General features: G+C 45.4%; 1 protein-coding gene across 10 annotated transcripts in view; it reads right to left on the reverse strand.

Moving 5' to 3' along the window:
• The window catches only part of LOC135896562 (MYG1 exonuclease), a 631131-nt gene that overhangs the window by 116192 nt on the left and 494971 nt on the right, over positions 1-19968 (reverse strand). The gene's annotated exons all lie outside the window — the stretch shown is intronic.

Consider the following 19968-nt stretch of genomic DNA (forward strand, 5'->3'; position numbering starts at 1 on the left):
GCTCAACCCCCAGGATCCCCTTTTCCCCAGACACGGCTAAGCCGCGCACGGCTACACGCGGGAGGGTCCAACCCTCATGTGCTCGGGTCCGTGGTGTCGCAACACACCAAACGCCTGCTTGCGCAGACGCCCCTGCGGGGATAAGGGGTATCGAAACTTATGAGGAGTGAGCAAACTAAACAGGGAAATAGGAAAGTCTGACAACACTTTCATTGATTCCACAAGTTACCGCTTTGAGTTTATGACGATTCTCGAAGCTATCCTTCCAGGTGGGAACGAAACACAGATTGAAGGATTGTTGCGGTGCTTTTTTATCGAATCAGTGTCCCGGAATACGTACGTGTTTTGATAGCGGAAGATTAGGGAGAGCAGAGGCATGACACTTGTGGTCGTTAAAGCGGTTATCTGAACGGCGTTTCAGTTTGTCGAACATACTGTAACTTACAAACAAAAAATTTTAGCAAATAGATGCAGTTGTTAGTGTCGCACGTAAAATCACCTTTAATTTGCACGTGGAAGTCAGGGGCAGTGCTTGTGGCAATACAGGATGTCGCCATGTGCACGGTGCACCGTGCTTTATATTACAAGGTCAGCAACCCGCAGTCTCAGGAATTCTCGTTTTAGATGACGTTAACATGTCACGCAGATTACTAGGCCGCCTAAAGACTTGAGAAACATCTTGAAATATAGCGCAACGGGACGCCACAGAGGAAAGGATGACGAACACAGGGGCATCTAAAGCGTCTAATGACTACCCGAGGTGTTTCTGGAAAGATAACTTTAAGGTGATGGCTCTGCGCTAGTACGTTAAAATGTTTTTTTAAAGGTTTTTTTTTTCATCAGATGATCTGTCATACGCATGAATACCACCACTACGGGGGATGTTTGCATGCGTATTCCACATCTAATGTGACGAGCACGGAATTCTTTGGTATCAGGAGGTCGGCGATGTCCAACAAAAAATGGTTCGTGTCTTTAACGTAGGATGGGAAAGTACATGGAATATGGACGGAAAAAACTTTATTGAGGTCCATCGAAACGAAAGTTATTATTATTATTATGTCAACGCAACGCGAATGTTGCTCCGTGATTGTGCCAATGCCCGTAACGATGGGGTGTCCAGGACAGTTTTCTTTTGTATATTTTCGGCAGCGAAACAATTAAGCGTTATCACTTAATTGCTTAGCTTTTTACGACACCTTTTACGGCATCTTCGACAATTGCTTTAATATCTGTAAGAACGGAAACCGTGGGGGCCGATCTTTATTCATTATATAGTGTACCTTCGGTATTAGGGCACTAATCAAATCAATAACGCATTTCTCTAAAGAGGCATTATTAGCATTACACTTTGCCTTCATTCACAGTCACATTAATTATGACATTGTTTCCTGGGAAAACACACATAATGTCATATCTCGTCTATTCAGCACTTGCAAATCCAAGCAATACGCATTATCACTAGCATTGGGTTTTTCACGAGTGTTACTCTACTACTTCGTGAAAATAACATTCATGTTGTAACGAACTTGTTCAACTATCATCTCATAATTATGTTTTATAATTTACTTACTAAAGAGCTCTCATACCAATTCACTGATTCTAGGCACCTCATCAATAACAATAATACCAGGTTTGCACGTAACTCCAATATTCTACTACCTATGGTTCATTCTAACTACGGAAAAATGACATCATCATTCGCTGCTATAAAACTGTGGAATGGTTTAGCCGTCAGCATTAAATGTCCATCCTTCCATACATTTAGTCATGCCCTTAAGCGGTTTTAAATATGTGCCTATTATAAGTTTACGTCAGTCATTACACTACATTTGCCATTTGTATGTATTGACAATTTTTTATGCATTGTAGGCTTGTATACATACAATTTGTTTTCGTTAATTTTGTTTTCTATGTTGTATTTTCGCGTTTGTGCTTGTTTCTTTTAGTTGGCTTGCTTCAATTTATTACATATCTACATTTGGACCCTCGTCTGTATATTGTCTCTTACCAATTCATTGTATTTAAAAGATAATAAACTGAAACTGAAGAAGGCTTATTAGGATTCCACACACACACACACACACACACACACGCACGTACGCACACACACACACACACACACACACACACACACACACACACACACATATATATATATATATATATATATATATATATATATATATATATATATAGAAGGAAAGCATGTGCGTGAGCCAACTGGCCCTCCTCGATAATGAGCTTGATCTTTTAAATAGCTGACTGTTACGATATTATGATGCCAGCGTGTTTTTTTTAGAGAGTGATGCGATGACGTGTAACGATGGCGAGCATTCGCGAGAAGACGGTTTCGTCTCTATAAAACATCTGTTTACAACAAATAAAAAAGAAAAAAGAACCCGTCAGTCGATAGTTGGCTCATGGGGTCTTGTCATTTCGTGTCTCCCCTTCGTCTTCGTCGTATGTGCTGCAGTAATTACGAATGAGTACCAACTATAGTCCAGTTCACCGTTCTCTTAAAATTAAACACTAGAAAGAACAACGTATAAGCGGAAACAGAGAGGACGGAGCACTATTACTTTAGTCGGAACTAAAATGTTAGCAAAAGTGACCGAGAGCATCTTGCACGACACATCGTAATAGAAGTAAGGCTAACATTAGTGACAGAGGAATTGGCCCATAAGAAGGGCAAACAAACAGCTAGGTCATCATAAAATAGAAAGTCACATTCTAAGCGACGACAATCACGCTACCGTTATGTCTTGTCTGTTTCTTTTGGCTCATTTTCTTCGCGCTTATATTATGAAATTTGTAGATTATGGGCCTTCATTTTATCCAGCATTAACAAACGTTTTTTTCCTCTATAGGAATAAATACATTTTGCAGGAACACTTTGCCTGTCTAAATTTACCCTATTGTTGCTCTTCAACTCTCTTTAACGTTACTGTTCTCCTTGATCGCTATTATTTTTTTCGCAGACCCTGTCTAGGCTCAGCGCCGATACATTAGCAACATTTTCCGTGAGTCTGACACCAAATTTGTGTCATTCTGGAAATTCATGCCAGTGAATCCACCTTGCAAACTATCCAGCTACAATTCGTAAATTTGAATATGTGCCGTGGTAAACTAATTACCTAAGGTAAGTGATGAAATTGTGGTAATTATTTAAAAGCGCACTTTGATTTATTTCGAAAGTAATGTCCGCCTCTGAATAACACAGCTCGAGGACTAGAATTATGTTATCTGCAACAGGCCATTTTTAAAATTCCATATGACATTATACACCGACATGCGCAAACTAGACCCATTTACATACAAGCTCATATATTCATATGTCTTGTAAAGCTCATTTAGCTCGTACAGCTTTCACCGTACCAGATGGTTAGTGTACACTGTACAATAAAAGGAAATACGTGATCATTACAGACAACGGACAAAGTTTAAAAACTGAAAATTCTCCATAGATGAGAGATAAAAACACAGGGAGAAAAAGAAAACAGAAGCAACCTTTGCAGAAACAAACTTTGTGTTAACATTTCTTTACTAAGACCACTATATGTAGGTGCAATACAGAAGGATAAGTAAGATCAAATTCCTTATGCGCTGTAGCTGCTCCAATCCACATGTTTTAGTGCTTTCTTGAGCTTATACTTTGTTGCAGACTGCAGAACGTTACGGGGTAAATGATTGAACAACGCCAGAACATAGTATTGGCGCATTCATTCACCGTACTTTGCTGCACATCGTGGTATTTGAAAGCGCCATTTTGGTCTGAGGCAGCGTGAAGCTACATTAAGCACTTTAGTACGATTGTCCCAGAAGTGCATCAGCGTTATTGTATGCAGCAAAAACAAAAAAAAATCAAAATGCTTCAAACCAACGCGGATGCTACAACGTCCTGCTATGCGGAAAACAAAGCAGTAATTGCGAAAAGTTCTCGCTCAATGCATTTTTAGCGTGGTTTTGAGACGTTGAATGGCGCTGCACTCATGTTGATTAACCTGCGTTCATTTGTCCTAGCATTACGTGGATTCGCTGACAATTAGCGTGAACGAGAAGGATGGCATCTCAACTTTATGAAAAAGAAAAAAAAAAGAAAATGAAACTGCGTTGTCCACGCTATACACCCACTGCGCTTGAAAGCCCACATGCTAAATCAAGTATAACGAACCGAAATTCCTTGTTCTAGATGACAATTTGGTCGTACATGCGCGTCACATGATTACATATGATGGAGCTAGAAGATGTTCTAGCGGCTTGTGTGGTTCTAGAAGCCAATATACTTTTGTATTTAAATTTACATTCCCGCCAACGTTATTGTCTCAAATTCTAGCATTGCACATTGCAATGGTTCTCCCGGACCCAAAAGTGAGATGACATTGATAGCGGCGCGCACAAGACGCCTTCGCTTTACTATATTGCCATACAACTGCATTCATATCTCTCAGTAAGGCAAATACATCATGAACAAGGGATGCACGTTTTTCATCTTGTTTTACCTGCTCATTTGCCAGTAACAACTGCAGTGAAAAAACTGATAGCGTTTGACCTGTCTTGAAAAAATAATATATCTGCGGTTGGTTTTTTCGCAATAACCGAGAACTGAACCATGCTTTGCTTAGTGTCTAGTGCTGACGGGCTGAATATGATCGAGGAGGGCTGGAACTGAATATGTTGTGCCAGGTTCGGGCACGGGACATGTTTGAAGAATTTTGGTTCGAGCGAGTTGGTTCATGGTAGAACGGTTGGGAAAGCAGTGCTAAAACACCGGTACCGAGCCACATTGTCCGCATGACGTACAGTGCCCTTCATGCGCACTATGCGCCATGTGTGCCTATGCTTTTTTAGCGCTGCTTTCCAAATCGTTCGAGAGGTTTGAAACTACCGAGCCTGGCTTGGGCGGCCAAACGCCCAAGCCAGGTTCGGACGGGGCCCGGCTAAGAAAAAGTGTTACGGCCCTTGCTGTGCTCTACATTGCTGTATGTCAATAAAGAAAAGAAACACGTATGTTTGTCGTCGGAATGGAAGATGGAGAGACGCAGTTGAGACTTTCACACACTGAGACCGGAAAGGCAGAAGCTCGTGAAAAAAAAAAGTCGCAGTTTTACCCTAAAAGCGAAGCATCGATTGCGATAGCAAATTAGTAGGCAGCTATACGATGTTAGGACAGTAGTCTTATCGGCCGTATAAACTTGGAAACATTACCTTACTAACTCAATTAACAGCCATAGTGTCAGTTCGCACAAGCCAACATGAGCACATCAGACTCGATGAGCGCGGAGACTCGCTAAAAGCGCTGGTGCGAGCAAGTGCAGCAGCAGCAGCGAGCGAAGTGACCTTCGTGTTGTCTATTGCTTCAACGCAAGAGCGGCAAGAACACAAACGTATGAGCCGTTTGCAGATCCGTCTCAGGATACGGCGTGCGCGAACGCGCCCGGCCTTGCAAAGTACGCACTTGTTGGTGGAGTCGAAGCCGGCCCCTCCACCTTCCCGAGCGGCTTCCCCGCCTTGCGCCCTATCACGCGCGAGACTGAGTCCCGCGATAGTCGGTCCCCTTTGCGCCCTGTCGCGAAACACGCAGTTGCTGCCGGAGCACAACGCCGCGTCCCCCTCTCCTCCTCCCCTCCTGTCCGTCCCCCTACGGTCTTTTGCACGACGGAAGGCGGCGAGTTTGCTCTACGCTTTCATCGCGCGCCAGATTGAGCCGCCATCGTCGGCTTCCCTCGTGTGGTTTCATCGCACATGCAGCATAGGATGCGCGCCGACGGTTGTCGCCCTTGCACTTCGTACAGAACACTACGGCGACGGCTACAAAAATGAGCTTGGAGTATCCATGTAATTGCTATTGCAACAACTTTTCGTTAATCACGCTTATGAAGATCATATCATTAGCGGCAATGTATGTCCGCCTAGCCTACGAGCTCGTCTGCAAAAACGCCACGTTCGCTGCGCTCATAGCGTTTCAATGTAAAATCTGCGTTCTCTTTACAAACAACAGAACAACCTGCATGTTTTGGTCGCGAGCGCAAGAAATATGTCACTGCGCTCGCTGGTTGCTATATATATGCTCATAGGCTCATACGTGCGACCCCAGCCGGATAATAAGTGCGCCGTATTTTGCAACATAAGAACATGAACATTATTTTCAAATTGAATCACACGATGCACACGGTGACACCTATATAGTTCTTTCATCTGTGGCGCCATAATTTTCGGGTCCGAATGTGGACAGCGAGAGTTGTCTCTCTACCATTTGTAGCGTAGCCTGCTGTGTATGAAACGGAGTATAACTGCAGTGTCATCCACGCTGTTAATCTGAACGCTAATTGCTGGGTGTAAAACTGCACTTGGGTTTAGGAAACTCGAAACAAATTACACGCGTAAAATTTCGGCTCGCCTTGGCACAAAGAAAAATGTCAAGGCTCGATTCCATTTCGTTAGATCAACTTTGCTTGCGAAGCGCTAGGACCTCAAAGTCATACTAAATATTCAATACCAACCTGTAGTAACATTTATCTTGTGCAGGTTAACTCCGCTGCAATCATTACACTACCAAGCCATCTGCGTTTTAACCTTTCGCCAGTTCCGTTTAATGCAAATATCGCATATTATTTCCAACTAATGGTCTTATTAACTATAACCTTTCAATTATCTTTCTCATGCATGTCAAGAACCTTATTCCCGTAAACTTTTTTTTTTCTGAGGCTTCCCTCATTAGCACAAATAAAACCAGCTTCGCCGTCATTAACAATTTCCTGTTGCCGTTGGTCCTATCAAAGGGAGTCAAACTCCCCACTTTTCATCAGCTGTTTTGAAATAACTGTCGATTATGTGTTAAGCAGCCGCCGTCATTCATCATCAACCCATTTTTGTATGCGGCGGGACGAAATTATAACTGACTTCTTTATAATTTAATATGTGTTTAAGCATCGCCTGACCTGACTCAGAAGGCATATTAACTATGAACTGGATGAACTGGTGATCATTAAAACCGATATTATGTGTGAAGGATCCAACTGCTTAGGGAGTGCGTGTTAAGGTCGAGAATAACAGTTAATCGGTGGGTTGCATTATTAGCTGGACAAAACAAAAATACAGAGTTCATGCAATAATGTTCCTAGAGCTACGTGATCCGCCGTTGAATTCCTACCAATATTTCAAGCGCGGTAGGAGTATACGTTGGAGAAAAAAAATGTAAAATATGTGATCTCGTAGCTAGCAGAACACTTCCATCCCTATTCCCAGCTCTGTTATTTCTTTATATATATGATAGAACCATGAAAGTCCAGCAAATGTCAGCATCCGTAATATTAAGTTAACTTCACCAGTTAAGCCTAGTTTGAGTTCTTTGCTCTTAGTTCTGTGCGCTTAGGAAGAACGTTTAGAATATTAGCATATGACATAGATAAGTTCCATGGCTCGCTGATTTCGCATTGCGACGGAAGAGTATCAGTGGACCGTGGAAAATATCTGATCGTTAGCTATCAGGAAGAACACGTAACCTTGCCGGGTGCCATTACATGTACAACTTAAACGACAGTTCTTTAGATTTGGTGCATTCGAGCAAGTGTTTTCTGGTGATTCTATAATCGACTAGCAAAAGTATTCTCAAACTGCGAACTGAGTGGCCATCAATTTCAAACCGTTTACCATGAGGCTGATTTACTTGAAGAACGCAAACTTTGCTATCACTGGGCTCAATTCATCGGCAGTGAAAGGCCCAAGACGACGGTCGCGTTCAAGTGCATGTGTCTCAAAGGTGATTTCGAAGTTTGTAGAACACAAACTAAATATTTTAGTTTCAATTGATGGCCAAGTCTCGGACGAGTCGTCAGGAACGCAAAACAAGATGATATTAAAGCCGCGGAGCCTATTTTGCACATCGTCACATCGCGATTGAATACTTCTTCGATGACTAGACAAGTTGTTAGCAGACTCGATTGTCCGCGGTGCAGACGCAGGCAAGCTGCTTTTGAGGGACTAAAAAGTCAACTTCGACTGCGCGAATGCTTGTGGACAGCCGCTTTAATGGAACGTCGAGGGACGCGTGCCAGTAATTCCGTTCATCGCGAATTTCTCTTTAGCCGGTTTCTAGGACACTTTTAAGCATTTCTGGTCCAGTATTTGTTTCGGCGGCGCCGGACAGGCGTAATCTCACTGTTTGAAGCGGTGTCGAATCCCAACGCAGCGTCAAGTGAAAGGCGTTTAAACAGCGCTCAAGTCTCGATGCTAGTGGAAGCAGTGGCCTTAACTTCAATAGGTATATATATATATATATATATATATATATATATATATATATATATATATATATATATATATATATATATATATATATATATATATATATATATAGCTGCAGCCCTGTGATAGGTGCCGTAACGTTAACGGCGGCCATTATGCGAGTCCATGCGTTATCCGTGCGGTATCTGACAGGTTACAGTTGAATATGCGGCACTTGACGTAAGTACTTGTGCATAAATATAAACTTGTCTCTTAGTACGAATGAGCACATGATAGCGTGTGCAACATTAATTTATAAAAAGGATGCGTAGACCAACTGCGGAAGTACAATCCAACTTCAGTTCGCACTATTTTCTCAAACCTTTTTGGTGGTGTAATTTATGAGAGAGAGATTGGCAGATTTCTTTCCTAAACACAGCAAATATAAATTAACTGAACAGGCATTCTTGGATAATAAAGGTGAAAAAATCAGAAATATTTAACAAGAAAAGTTAACCCTTGTCCTATGTTTGGCTCTGAGAACGGCATTTGTTTATCTATAACCTTATATTTTTTATGTAGCTAGCCTCATTATGTGCTTTATTGACGAAGTGTTCAGTTACGCTGGAGGTTGAAGCCAGTGTTAACATCCACAGCGCTTTGCTGAGCGTATGTGCGAAATCACTGTTTATTTGATCGTATCGCTCAAGACGCGGCGGTGTGTGGACGTTATTAGGCGGAATAATGGCAGATGCCACTAAATCATACAAAGAGAATCAACATCATTAAAGTGAAAATTTATGCAGCAATTCGAGTGCGTCAAATAAATATGGTAAACGAAAGCACGTCACTGCTTGCGATTAGAAAAAAACGAATGCGATTAGTAATATGGTCGATAAGATGGTAGGGGATTATTGTATGGTGTAGTGAAGTTTAAATGACGTGAGACGAGCTTAAAAAAAAACGAATGCGATTAGTAATATGGTCGATAAGATGGTAGGGGATTATTGTATGGTGTAGAGAAGTTTAAATGACGTCGGACGAGCTTAGCACGTGAATCATCGGGCAATATGGCCCACGACACTTGTGCTGGGCGGAATAGCGATTGCCCTTGGCTTCATAAGCATTGACATTCCAGACTCCAGTTAGCAGGCCTCCTTATTTCTCGTACATAATTTTTGTTGCTGTTATAGAGACTGATATTTATAATATTCGTGCAAATGATTTCCATCTGATACCATAGGGTGCCACGCCTCGCAGTTAATTTCAAGAATCCACAAAAAAGCTAAGGAAGAAATAAAGACAAGGCAAAACAAAAAGGCAATGGCAAATACAGTCGAAAGCATTTATGACAAACGCCTTGACAGCGAAATGACCAATATAATGAAGGATACATTACGGATCGGCCGAATTCCCATATTTCATATGTATTGCGAACGCCTCTAGAACGAAGACGACTACACCGAATTCGCTTATACAACGAAGTATTTCAGCTTCCCGGACGGTTGGTTTGTTGCTTTACAACGTATAGTCAAACTGACTTAACACGGCGGGCTGGTCTAGTTGGTGATTGAACATGTTACTATGGGTGGGCAGCGCAACCCGGACAAACCACTGCGCTCGTATTGTGTACTTCATCTCGTCTTTCGCCCGGGATGCGCTGCCAACACATGCGAACATTCACAACGGACGTCACGTATTAGTGCCGCCACAGCCACGCGCAGAGGTCCCCGAGGGGTCACTCCGCCTGAGCGCCGATAACAACGCTAGCGACGCATTTAACGAGTGTGTCGATGCCAGAAGCTCGAGAAGTCGCTAAACTTGTACGCTACTTGTGGTAACGCATCAAGCCGGATGCGACGAGTGAGTAATCCGTCGCATTTGATGACGACGCCCAATGCCTTGATCGTGGAGGATGACCTACGACGTATTCAGAACTATCTAGGACGAACAGAACGCAAATATCGACGAAGGCAACAGTGATGAAGATTCTGTAAGCGAACCAAGAATTTTTCACGGTAAAAGAGGCGATAGCGGCATTCAACGATGCGCCGGATTACTTTGCGTATGGCTCCTGCGTTTCGTCACCAAGCATACCGCGAACGTCGATGCAAAAACTTTCCCAGGAGTCGCAAATTCTGTTGGATGAAGTGCACACAATAAGTTTTTCGACACATTCTCTTGAATTCATGATAAATAAAACCTTTTTGTTGTTGTTGTTGAGAGCACAGAGTGATTGAACATGCTTAGCCTGCTTTATTGGGAGCGGTACGGTGTGCGACCATTACAGCGAAGTGATTTGTATAACGAAGGATTTTGGAGGCTACGAGCACTACGTTATCAAAGGGTTTGACCGTAACGTCTTGCGAACATCTTCGTTCGTAAAGCGTTCGGTATTTTTCTTTCCAATTATTTAAAGCCGACTTTCTACTTAGTGCAAAAGGCGCTGCCTGAATATTTTACGCACTCGTGCGTGGTGTGAGGACAACTGCTCGCCAATGACTGGTATATCTATGCACTTAATTAGGTTGTTCAGGCTGCCGCGACCTTGCTTTGTCTTTTATTTATTTTTGTTTCTTTTATAATTCCCGCTTTCTCTTTATACTGCTTAAGACGTCTTATATATCCGTCTTCTGACAAGTGTGCATCTCCGCATAAGTGCATCTGTACGACTGCCTGTGGTGTTTGTAGGCAGACCGTCTGCATCGTCCACACATTCTCTCCTTTCTTTTCTAATTCGAGGAATCGCGACCGTGTTTACACTGTATGTTACCGCCCACTTGAACAGTGTTTTTTCTGGACTTTGTATTTATTTAGACTTCTTTCTTGAAATATATTTTTGTACGCTGCTCGAGAGGGTGAGAAAGGGAGGAAGCCCAAACCCACACTGCTGCTTGGGCGGCTAGCAGGACGACTTCAGTTGACGGCAATGTCAGGGGTTAGCCATGACCACGCCTCGTTGTACCGTGTGACGATGTACAATTTCATATGTTTACACTCTCAGGCACTCTTCCAGTGTCATGGTATGGAGAGTACTGATCCCGAAGAGTCGAAGAGCCAGCAGCTTGCACGATTGGCTAACTTGCTAACTCAGCATCTGTGCGCTGGACAGAGCTGGCGTCAGCGCCTTCGTGTTCTTGCACGTTGCGTTCCAAGTTGTGGAGAAGGTCCTAAGTCAGTTTTTCTTCTGCCGTATTTATTGACAATGACTGAGCGCGTCTGCCTCGTATTCGAAGTCATTAGTCTAGTCTTTTTGATGCGAAAGCGTCACAGCGCATTCAGCGAAAAAGCCTGCGTCTGCGTAGCGTAGGTGACGTGTGCAATGATGCACGCACTAGGTACACCTCATTTTATTCACGCATGGTGCGGTGTAGAGAGTGCATTGCGGTAGACACGGCACATGACACGTGCTGCGTGTAAACGACACGTGGTAGATTACACGTGGTATGCAATGACGCGCGCACTACGCACAACTTTAGTCAGCCATAGCCATGGAGCCACCGTGACGTCAGGGAAGCGTGCTCGTTCTGCATCTCGTGGGCCCGGGTTCGATTTCCACCCAGGCCGAATTTTACCTAATTTTCTTCTAGGAGGCATTAATTTACTTTGTTTACAGTGACCGGCCTGACAAATTTAACATCAATCCGATTATTTCTGACATGTTTTACTCTTGGCGCCGTCGGCCATTTTCGGTACCATCTTTCGGTCACAACGCCGAATTTTCGCGTAATGGGGCATATAATGATTTCGTAAATACGAAAGGAAAAGATACTGGGATTAGTGAGCTTCGAATTTACGGCCCCACGCTCAGAAGCCGAGTCTCTAACCATCTAGGCTAATCTAGCGTCTCCTAGATAACAGGCCTGTGCACTCTGCTTGGGCCGAAATATCCGCTGCCAAGCTCAGCGGGACGCAAGCCATGACGCAAAAATCACCGCGGCTTATTCGGGAGCGTCCCCAATAGATGCTATGGCAGTAGGCCTAGATAGCATGACGTCACGGATCTAAGGGCACCGGCCCAGTGCTATCTAGGGGGCATTGGCTGAGCGCCTCAACACGCTCGCTTATCTTCGAGGAGTTAACTTTAAGGACGACTTAATGGATGGCGTTCAATTATACATTAATGCTTTCGCATTCACAACTCTTAATTAATTAAGAAGTGCTTAATGTATGTTTCCTCTGATTTCTTTCTTCTAGTGGTCGGCTTCTATAGTTTACTGAGCAGCACTGACGGAATATCGTTTTCTTCAAGGATAGTATGAGGGCTAACATAAACGTAAACTTAGGAGAAGCCGAACGAATCCACCAGCAAGAAGCTAAATTGTTGTTTTAGTAGAGACCAGTAGCCAAATGCGGAAAGGCCAGAGGAGAAAGAAAAGTCGAGTGTTTCCACTTCAGCTCTGGTAAGCGCAGGTTTCACAAGCGAATATGACTCACAATTGTTTTTACTTCTCGAACGTACTTCTCGAAGCTCGCAGGTGCGAGCGTTCACTCTAACAATCAACACCCAAAGTAATCTAAGCATACTGCGCGTTATATTTCGTCAACGATCGCGTCATAACTTCTCTTAATTAGCGAAATAAATTTTTTTGCTCTAATAGGCGACAGCTATTTATATGGACGCTCGACGCAGCTGTCTTCATGACGCCTGTAGCGAGTAAGAGGTGCTTTCAGTCATTCTTGGTGTACTTCTATTTTCTTGCTTACTCCTGTAAGTAACACGTAGCGTTACTGATAGCTGGTTCACATTTCATTGCGTTTTGCCGTTTTGCTTGCTTTCTGTGTCTGGAAGTGACGAATGTAACGAACTTCCTTTTGCGATGAAAACGGTAGCGTGTTAGGTGCGCTTAAAGTGCGAATTCATCTGAGTTGTTCTTACTTGCGGGCAGGAGAGAGAGAGAGAGAGAAGAATACAGGAAGGCAGGGATGTTAACCAGTCAATAGTCTGGTTGGCTACCCTACACTGGGGGAAGGGAGAAGGGGAAGAAAAAGAAGGGAGAGAGAAGGTGTAGGTACGCGTACGGACAGCACTTCAGTTAAAGTCGCTCGAGCAAACCAGAAGTTCTGAGAAAACACAAAAGTGCCTTCACTGCCTTCTGAGCCGATGATCGGTCGGGACGGTGCTCTAATATTGTCTGTTCACTCAGAGAACGATCAGGAATATACACTAGAAGATATGAGATAAATAACACTGCGATAAAGTTTCAGTTAGACAGTATACCATTTCGCCAGCAAACTTGGTAATCGCCGGAAAGATGTGACAACAAATCTCCTGGTCGGTCGCGAGGGTAGAAATGTGAGCTTGGGGGTCAGTCAAGTTGAATTTCGGATGAAGTGTGACGTAACGTGGGGAAACGGACACAAGGAGGAACGACCCACACGGACCGCTGGTCTTCAAACGTTTTGAGTGCCACCAGTGTGGCGCTGAAAGCGTTGTCTCTCTCTCGTTTATTCTTGTGTCTGTGTGCCCACAAAAAAAATTATGGGGTTTTACGTGACAAAATAACTTTCTGATTATGAGGCACGCTGTATTGGCGGACTCCTGAAATTTGTACAGCCTGAGATTCTTTAACGAGCGCCTAAATTTAAGTACATCGGTGTTTTCGCATTTCACCCCTATCGAAACGCGACAGCCGCGGCCGGGATTCGATCCCGCAACCTCGTGCTTAGCCGTAGCCACTAAGCAAACACGGCTGGTTATGTCCCCATGTTCTGCTGCACTCTATAGCCTGGGTGGATTTAGTACGGAACATGAAATTATGGTCACTTGACCAAGTGAAAAGGTGTTAAGATGAGACGCCTCGGTTGCGGTTGCCAGCGCAGTGGCTAGCGAGGAGGTCGACGTCAAGCGTCTCGCAGCCTGCGCATTGTAATATGGTGCGTCGGTAACACAAATACACAAAGGGCGTCGCAGCAGTAGATAGTCAGGCGTGAGGGTGACTTCTTTGCGTATGGCGTGAAGACTGCCTGCCACAACGGCGGAAACGGAATTACCATTACGCTGAAACATGACACGCCCGTACGTACGTGCATAAGATCCTCCTATGAGATACCCCCGTAATGAGCTCCCTCCTTCGACCGAATTGCTTCGAATTACTGCGGCTCTTGTGTCCTAGTTAGCGATAGTGACAGAGAGCAAAATAGTATTATACAATTATGAGTGTCCCATGCATAGCGTGAATCAGTTTAAGCGAGGCTTTCGATGCTGTTCGCGAGAATCGCCGACCTTGCTTAGAAACGATGTGCAAGCAGAGCGCACGAAGAATTCGGAAGCGCACGTTTTCATGGGAAAGCGCACGTCTTCAAAACCACATACACGGCTGACTGGTGCCGCAATCAATCGCACACATTACGCACCTAACTGAATTTGTCCTGTAAGCGAAACGGCCACCTGTGAACAACATGATCCGGTTCCGCTGCGGTTCTTATTTGCCACATCAATGCTGCACTTCTTCGAGTTCAAGATCAACTGAAAGCGCGCTCGTAAGCTTCCAAGCCATTCGAAGCCATTCCAAGCCATCCGTCGCTGCGCATTGACGCGGGTACACTTTGCGTTTCTATACGAAATCTTCACAGCGCTCCTCGGCGCCCATGTAATAAAATAAATGTCATTAATAAATCTAATAATAAATGTATTAAGTAATTAATAAATGCGTGCGTGCGAACGTACGGCGCACGCACGCACCACGGTGCAAAAATCCCAAGGAGCAATTTAGCCGGGGTTTGTTAGTCGCGTCGCCTATGGGTCCCTATGCCATGGTAGAGAGTCAAGGCTAGTAGGCAGAGTGTATTGTGGTGATAGGCAGTGGGCAGTGTCTACAAAACAACAAAATACTAAAAACGTTGCGTGAGACAACGCACCGATTTTTGCTGACCACAGAAGCTTTCGGTGATATAAAGAACTGTGTATTCCATAAAGAGTTTTCCTATTTCCTCTGAGGATACGCTATGTGCACTACAAATATTTTAAGTGCTAATATAATCACATCTTAAGGTCCTTCTTTTGCTGCTAAATATGCGCAGATCAATATTTTCTTTTTCAGAGAACCTAATCTCAACCTGACCAAACACGACAATGAAGATTCTTGCCTGCTTTGCTGTGCTTACCTGCATGACAAAAGCCCAAGGTAAGAATGCCAGTGTTCCAGCATTAGTTAGAAAAAAGGAATGTTGTAATTTAATTGGCGTGGCTGTGCAATACCTCCGGGATCGGCTCAGCAAAGAGGTCTGAAACATACCCGATATGGAAAAGTGGTGGTAAAGTCGCTAATAAACACGCTGGGTTTAGTTAATAAACACAAATGGAACTGTCCTATGGCACGGTTCAAAGAGAGGACCCCCAGCACAACAGCGTGTTTTTACTTAGTCAGCTTACATACCGCCATTGCAGCTACGAATCTTGCTCTTCGTGTAATATTTTAACGTGCTGCTATCGCACTCATTGCTTTGCCCGTATGGCGAAACTGCGATTTCTTTTTTTTATTCCTAGCATAAATAAAGCAATAGCATAAAATAAAGTGCAGTTGCTAGGTTCGCTTCACAAGCTGTTAGAAATTGGGCTCTACCGAAGATTGTCAGCAAAGCTGTACAGTGACCTAAACCGGTACTGAGCAACATATCTACACAGGTTCAACAAACGTAAATTTCGATGACCCAATTAATTACTAAATTTACTCATACTTAAAAACAACACAACTTTAAAGATCGTAGGACTTGACTCTTCGAGGCTGAGATTTCTCTGGAACTTCCTAAACAATCGTTTGCCCTTCGAAATAGCAGGCATCAGTTCGGACTTAAATTTAACGTGATACACTTCTCTGATCCAAACGGCCGTGCTGCATAGCGCTGCAGTTTGACCGAATCGACATCGGGAGGAACCACCGACTAGTCTGAATGTTTCTGTCATAACTCTTTATTAGCTCCAGCACGCCTCAAAATAATAGGCCGCTGTTGATCGTAATTATGCACCATCATTTTCAAGCCCGTACTGCAAAAATGTGTTGCTGTAAAATAGGCATGACGCTGGCGACCAGTAGTACACCACACCGCCATCCTGGACGCTCTCTCCTCCCTCCATGTCGGACCCCGTGTCCATGCTTACGTCACCGCGTTCCTCGCCCACCGCACAGCCAAAATCTCATACGGCCCACTATCTTCTCCTTCCTTCTCCCTTGGCAACAAGGGTACCCCCCAAGGCTCTGTCTTGTCCCCTCTTCTGTTCAACATCGCCCTCTTCCCACTGGCACATGCTCTACGAGCTATCCCAGCTCTGTCTCATGCTTTCTATGCCGATGACATCACCCTCTGGGTGACCACTGGCAATGTTGGCGACATGGAGACCGCTCTACAAGCAGGAGTGGACGCGGTAGCAACTCACGCCCGGGCCATCGGGTTGAGCTGCTCCCCGACCAAATCAGAGCTTTTGCTCCTTCAGCCTGGGCGGATGGTCCCCCTGTCGCCTTCTCCACTCACCGTCTACCTTGACGGCACACCCATTCCTCGTTTCCCTACCCTCCGCATCCTCGGACTCTTTCTTCAAGCGCTCGTCCGTGTCTCTTCTTGTGTCGTCTTTTTGGCGCTATAGTACTTCAGTGGCATGCACCAACTAGCTCAACAAAAAGTTCTGCTGGAATAGCAAGCACACCACCCTCATCACTCGATTCACAAACACTGTACACCACACTGTCCGCCTCATACGCCGCATTGCAAACCGCCACCACGGCATGTGCGAACACGACCTCCGGCGCCTGGTCCAGGCCTTTGTTCTCAGCCGCTTCATTTATTCTCTTCCGTATCTCTACCTTTCTCGTACCGAGGAAGACAAAGTCAACAGCCCATTCGCCACGCATATAAGTCAGCCCTGTCCCTTCCCACATCTACGTCGACGGCTCGTTTACTGTCGATGGGTGTCCACAGTTTCCTGACGGAGCTGACGGAGGCCCATCGCACGGCCCAGCTCCTCCGTCCCTCCCGCACCCGCCCGGGTCGCGCACTTCTCTACACCCTTAATCTCTCCCCTCTTGTTCCTCTTCTCACATCACTGCCCATCCCTTCCCATGCCTTCCCCCTCCTAACCGTTAATCCCCTCCCTAAAATTATGCATCCCGAACACCACCCCTCCCGTAGAGCAGCGCGAGCCTCCGCGCTCTGGCGTCAGTACGAACGGCAGGCCGCCGTGGCTTGCGTAGATGCTGCCCCGTACCGCCGCTACCCAGCACATGCCCTTGCCGTCACGGACAATTCTCTCCGACCCACTCTTACTGCCTCAGTGTACACTTCCACCTCTGTCGAGGCCGAGGAGGCAGCTATTGCCCTTGCCATCACGCAAACCTCCGCGAAGTACATCTTCAGCGACTCCAAACCTGCGGTCTACAACTACACGGTTGGATGGTTGGCACACCCGGCCATCGGAATCTTGGGTTCCGATACCGTTCCCTCTCGCCCCATCCAAATCCTCTGGGTGCCCGCTCACGCGGCCCATCCTGGTAACGAGGCGGCCAATTCCATCACTCGAGATTCGACTGACCGAGCAAGCCCGCCCCTGCCGGGAATGGATACGCGCGACGCGCTCCTCACGTACCGCGATATCACGCAGCACTATCGCCTCTCTCGTCTCACCTTCCCCCCTCCGCACCAATCCCTTTCCCAGCCCCACCAACACTTATGGCGCCGTCTTCAGGCCCATGCCTATCTTACTCCTGCACGTCTTGCCCTCTTCCACCCCGGGACGCACTCACCGGCTTTCTGGTTATGTGACGGCTCCCGCGCCGATTACGCTCACGTCCTATTCTCCTGTCCGGCACACTTGCCCCCTGCCTCTTGGCGCCTAAGCAATCCGCAGCAGTGGGAGGCTGCTTTGTCCCGCACCGAGCCGGATATCCAACTCCGTCTGGTGAACTGGGCGGAGGACGTCGCGACTAGGCATGGCCTGGACGCCACAACCGGCAGCCTGAAGGCCGCCCACAACGCTGCTTTTTAATTTGTGTTTACTTTTGGCCTTCTCATCAATAAAAGTTTTTCACCACCACCACCACAATGAAGTTCTAGCTCCAGGCTCCACCCTGAGCATTGGCCAGTGGCAGTGGAAGATGAGAAGGAGGTAGGAGAGAGACGTTTTATAGTATAGCCCGTAAAAGCCATAGTTCAAAAACCGAAAATATTGGCCAACTGCACCCTGCGACGTTATCTCGAAATTGATTCTGTTCAAAGGTTTGGCCATTCTCCCGCTGCTCACGTGATAACTATGGGCGCTCCATGTCACGAGGCGATCGCCACATAATTAAATGCTTGGGTATACCCCCATATTATTACTGTTGAGCTGAGTTTATGCTGAATTATACTGACGCATACATCCCTATTACCTTGAATGACCTTGAGTGAAGCTCAATCAGCTTAAATTATGGCGTTTTACGTGCCAAAACCACTTTCTGATTATGAGGGACGCCGTAGTGAAGAACTCCGGATATTTCGACCACCCGGGGTTCTTTAACGTGCACCTAAATCTGAGGACACGGGTGTTTTCACGTTTCGCCCCCATCGAAATGCGGCCGCCGTGGCCGGGATTCGATCCTGCGACCTCGTGCTCAGCAGCCTAACACCATAGCCACTGAGCAACCACGGCGGCTCTGAATCAGCTTCAAATGATCGGATACTCTTATTAGTGATGGCTTCTATCGTTGCGAATTTCGGCAGGTACTTAGAAAGGTGTGGCGTCATTTACCTCTCATTTGTCGACAACATCCGGATAAAACGGAAACGTAGCTTGTTTGTCGGGCAGCCTTTCTACCATCTCCCCTGTAGTGTTGATGGCACGACGAAGAAACACCTGGTCCTATTTTGGGCACTCATTGTTTGCAACGACACGATCTGATGGTAATGGCAAAATCCATGTTTAACTACTCCAGAGAGTGCTCTTGACCTTGCATGCACTCCACAAGCCTTCACTTAATGATCCCTTCTTGTTTGTTCATTGAACGTGACGGCGTTGATTGATATATATGCATATGATTGAAGCATATGCACCGAGGAGGAACATGGAGGACAGTAAAAAAAAAAGGTGTCATTTTATAGTTGGGCTTGCGGTGGTGGATGAATAGAAGCATGCGAAAGGAAGCCTGCGCCGGGATGCAATGGCCCGAGTTCTGAAGAACAGTGAAGCGCGATTATCGAAGGAGTAAGCACCAGCGGATGAGCCCGGATGAGTCGAGGTTGGCAAGTCCACAGAAAACATAATGGTCGTTAACTAACTTGCACGGTGATTCTTAAACTGTGGGTTGCGACTGTATGGGGTACTACGGCAGGCACTTGGTAGTGCTACTACACGGTGATCGGATACAGTAATTCTGCGTGCTGCGCAAAATATGGCATACAGATATTAAAACGTACTTTAATGGCTATGCTAAATGATTTTTTAATGAAGGCGTGTTTCAGGCTACTCTTCCCGCAAATAATTCCATATTCTTTTTCTTTTGTGAAAGCTCATACAGCTGTAGTTTACTGTTGTACATGGCACTTTTGCTATACCCGTTGATTGATCGTGGAAAAACTGATTTGTTGCGAGATTACTCAGTAAATCCTGCTGATATGTTTCGATTGCTTTTCGTTAACATAACGCGCATTTCGTAACAACGTATTAAAGCTCGTGCCTCAACCCTACTGCATCATCAAGTGATCGATGTATAATTTGCATCTGACGCATTCTGACTGACTCTCGTTGCTACTGCATTCTACAAAATAATGCAT

This window comes from Dermacentor albipictus, chromosome 9 (genome assembly GCF_038994185.2).
Source record: "Dermacentor albipictus isolate Rhodes 1998 colony chromosome 9, USDA_Dalb.pri_finalv2, whole genome shotgun sequence".
In the NCBI taxonomy this organism is placed as follows: domain Eukaryota; kingdom Metazoa; phylum Arthropoda; class Arachnida; order Ixodida; family Ixodidae; genus Dermacentor; species Dermacentor albipictus.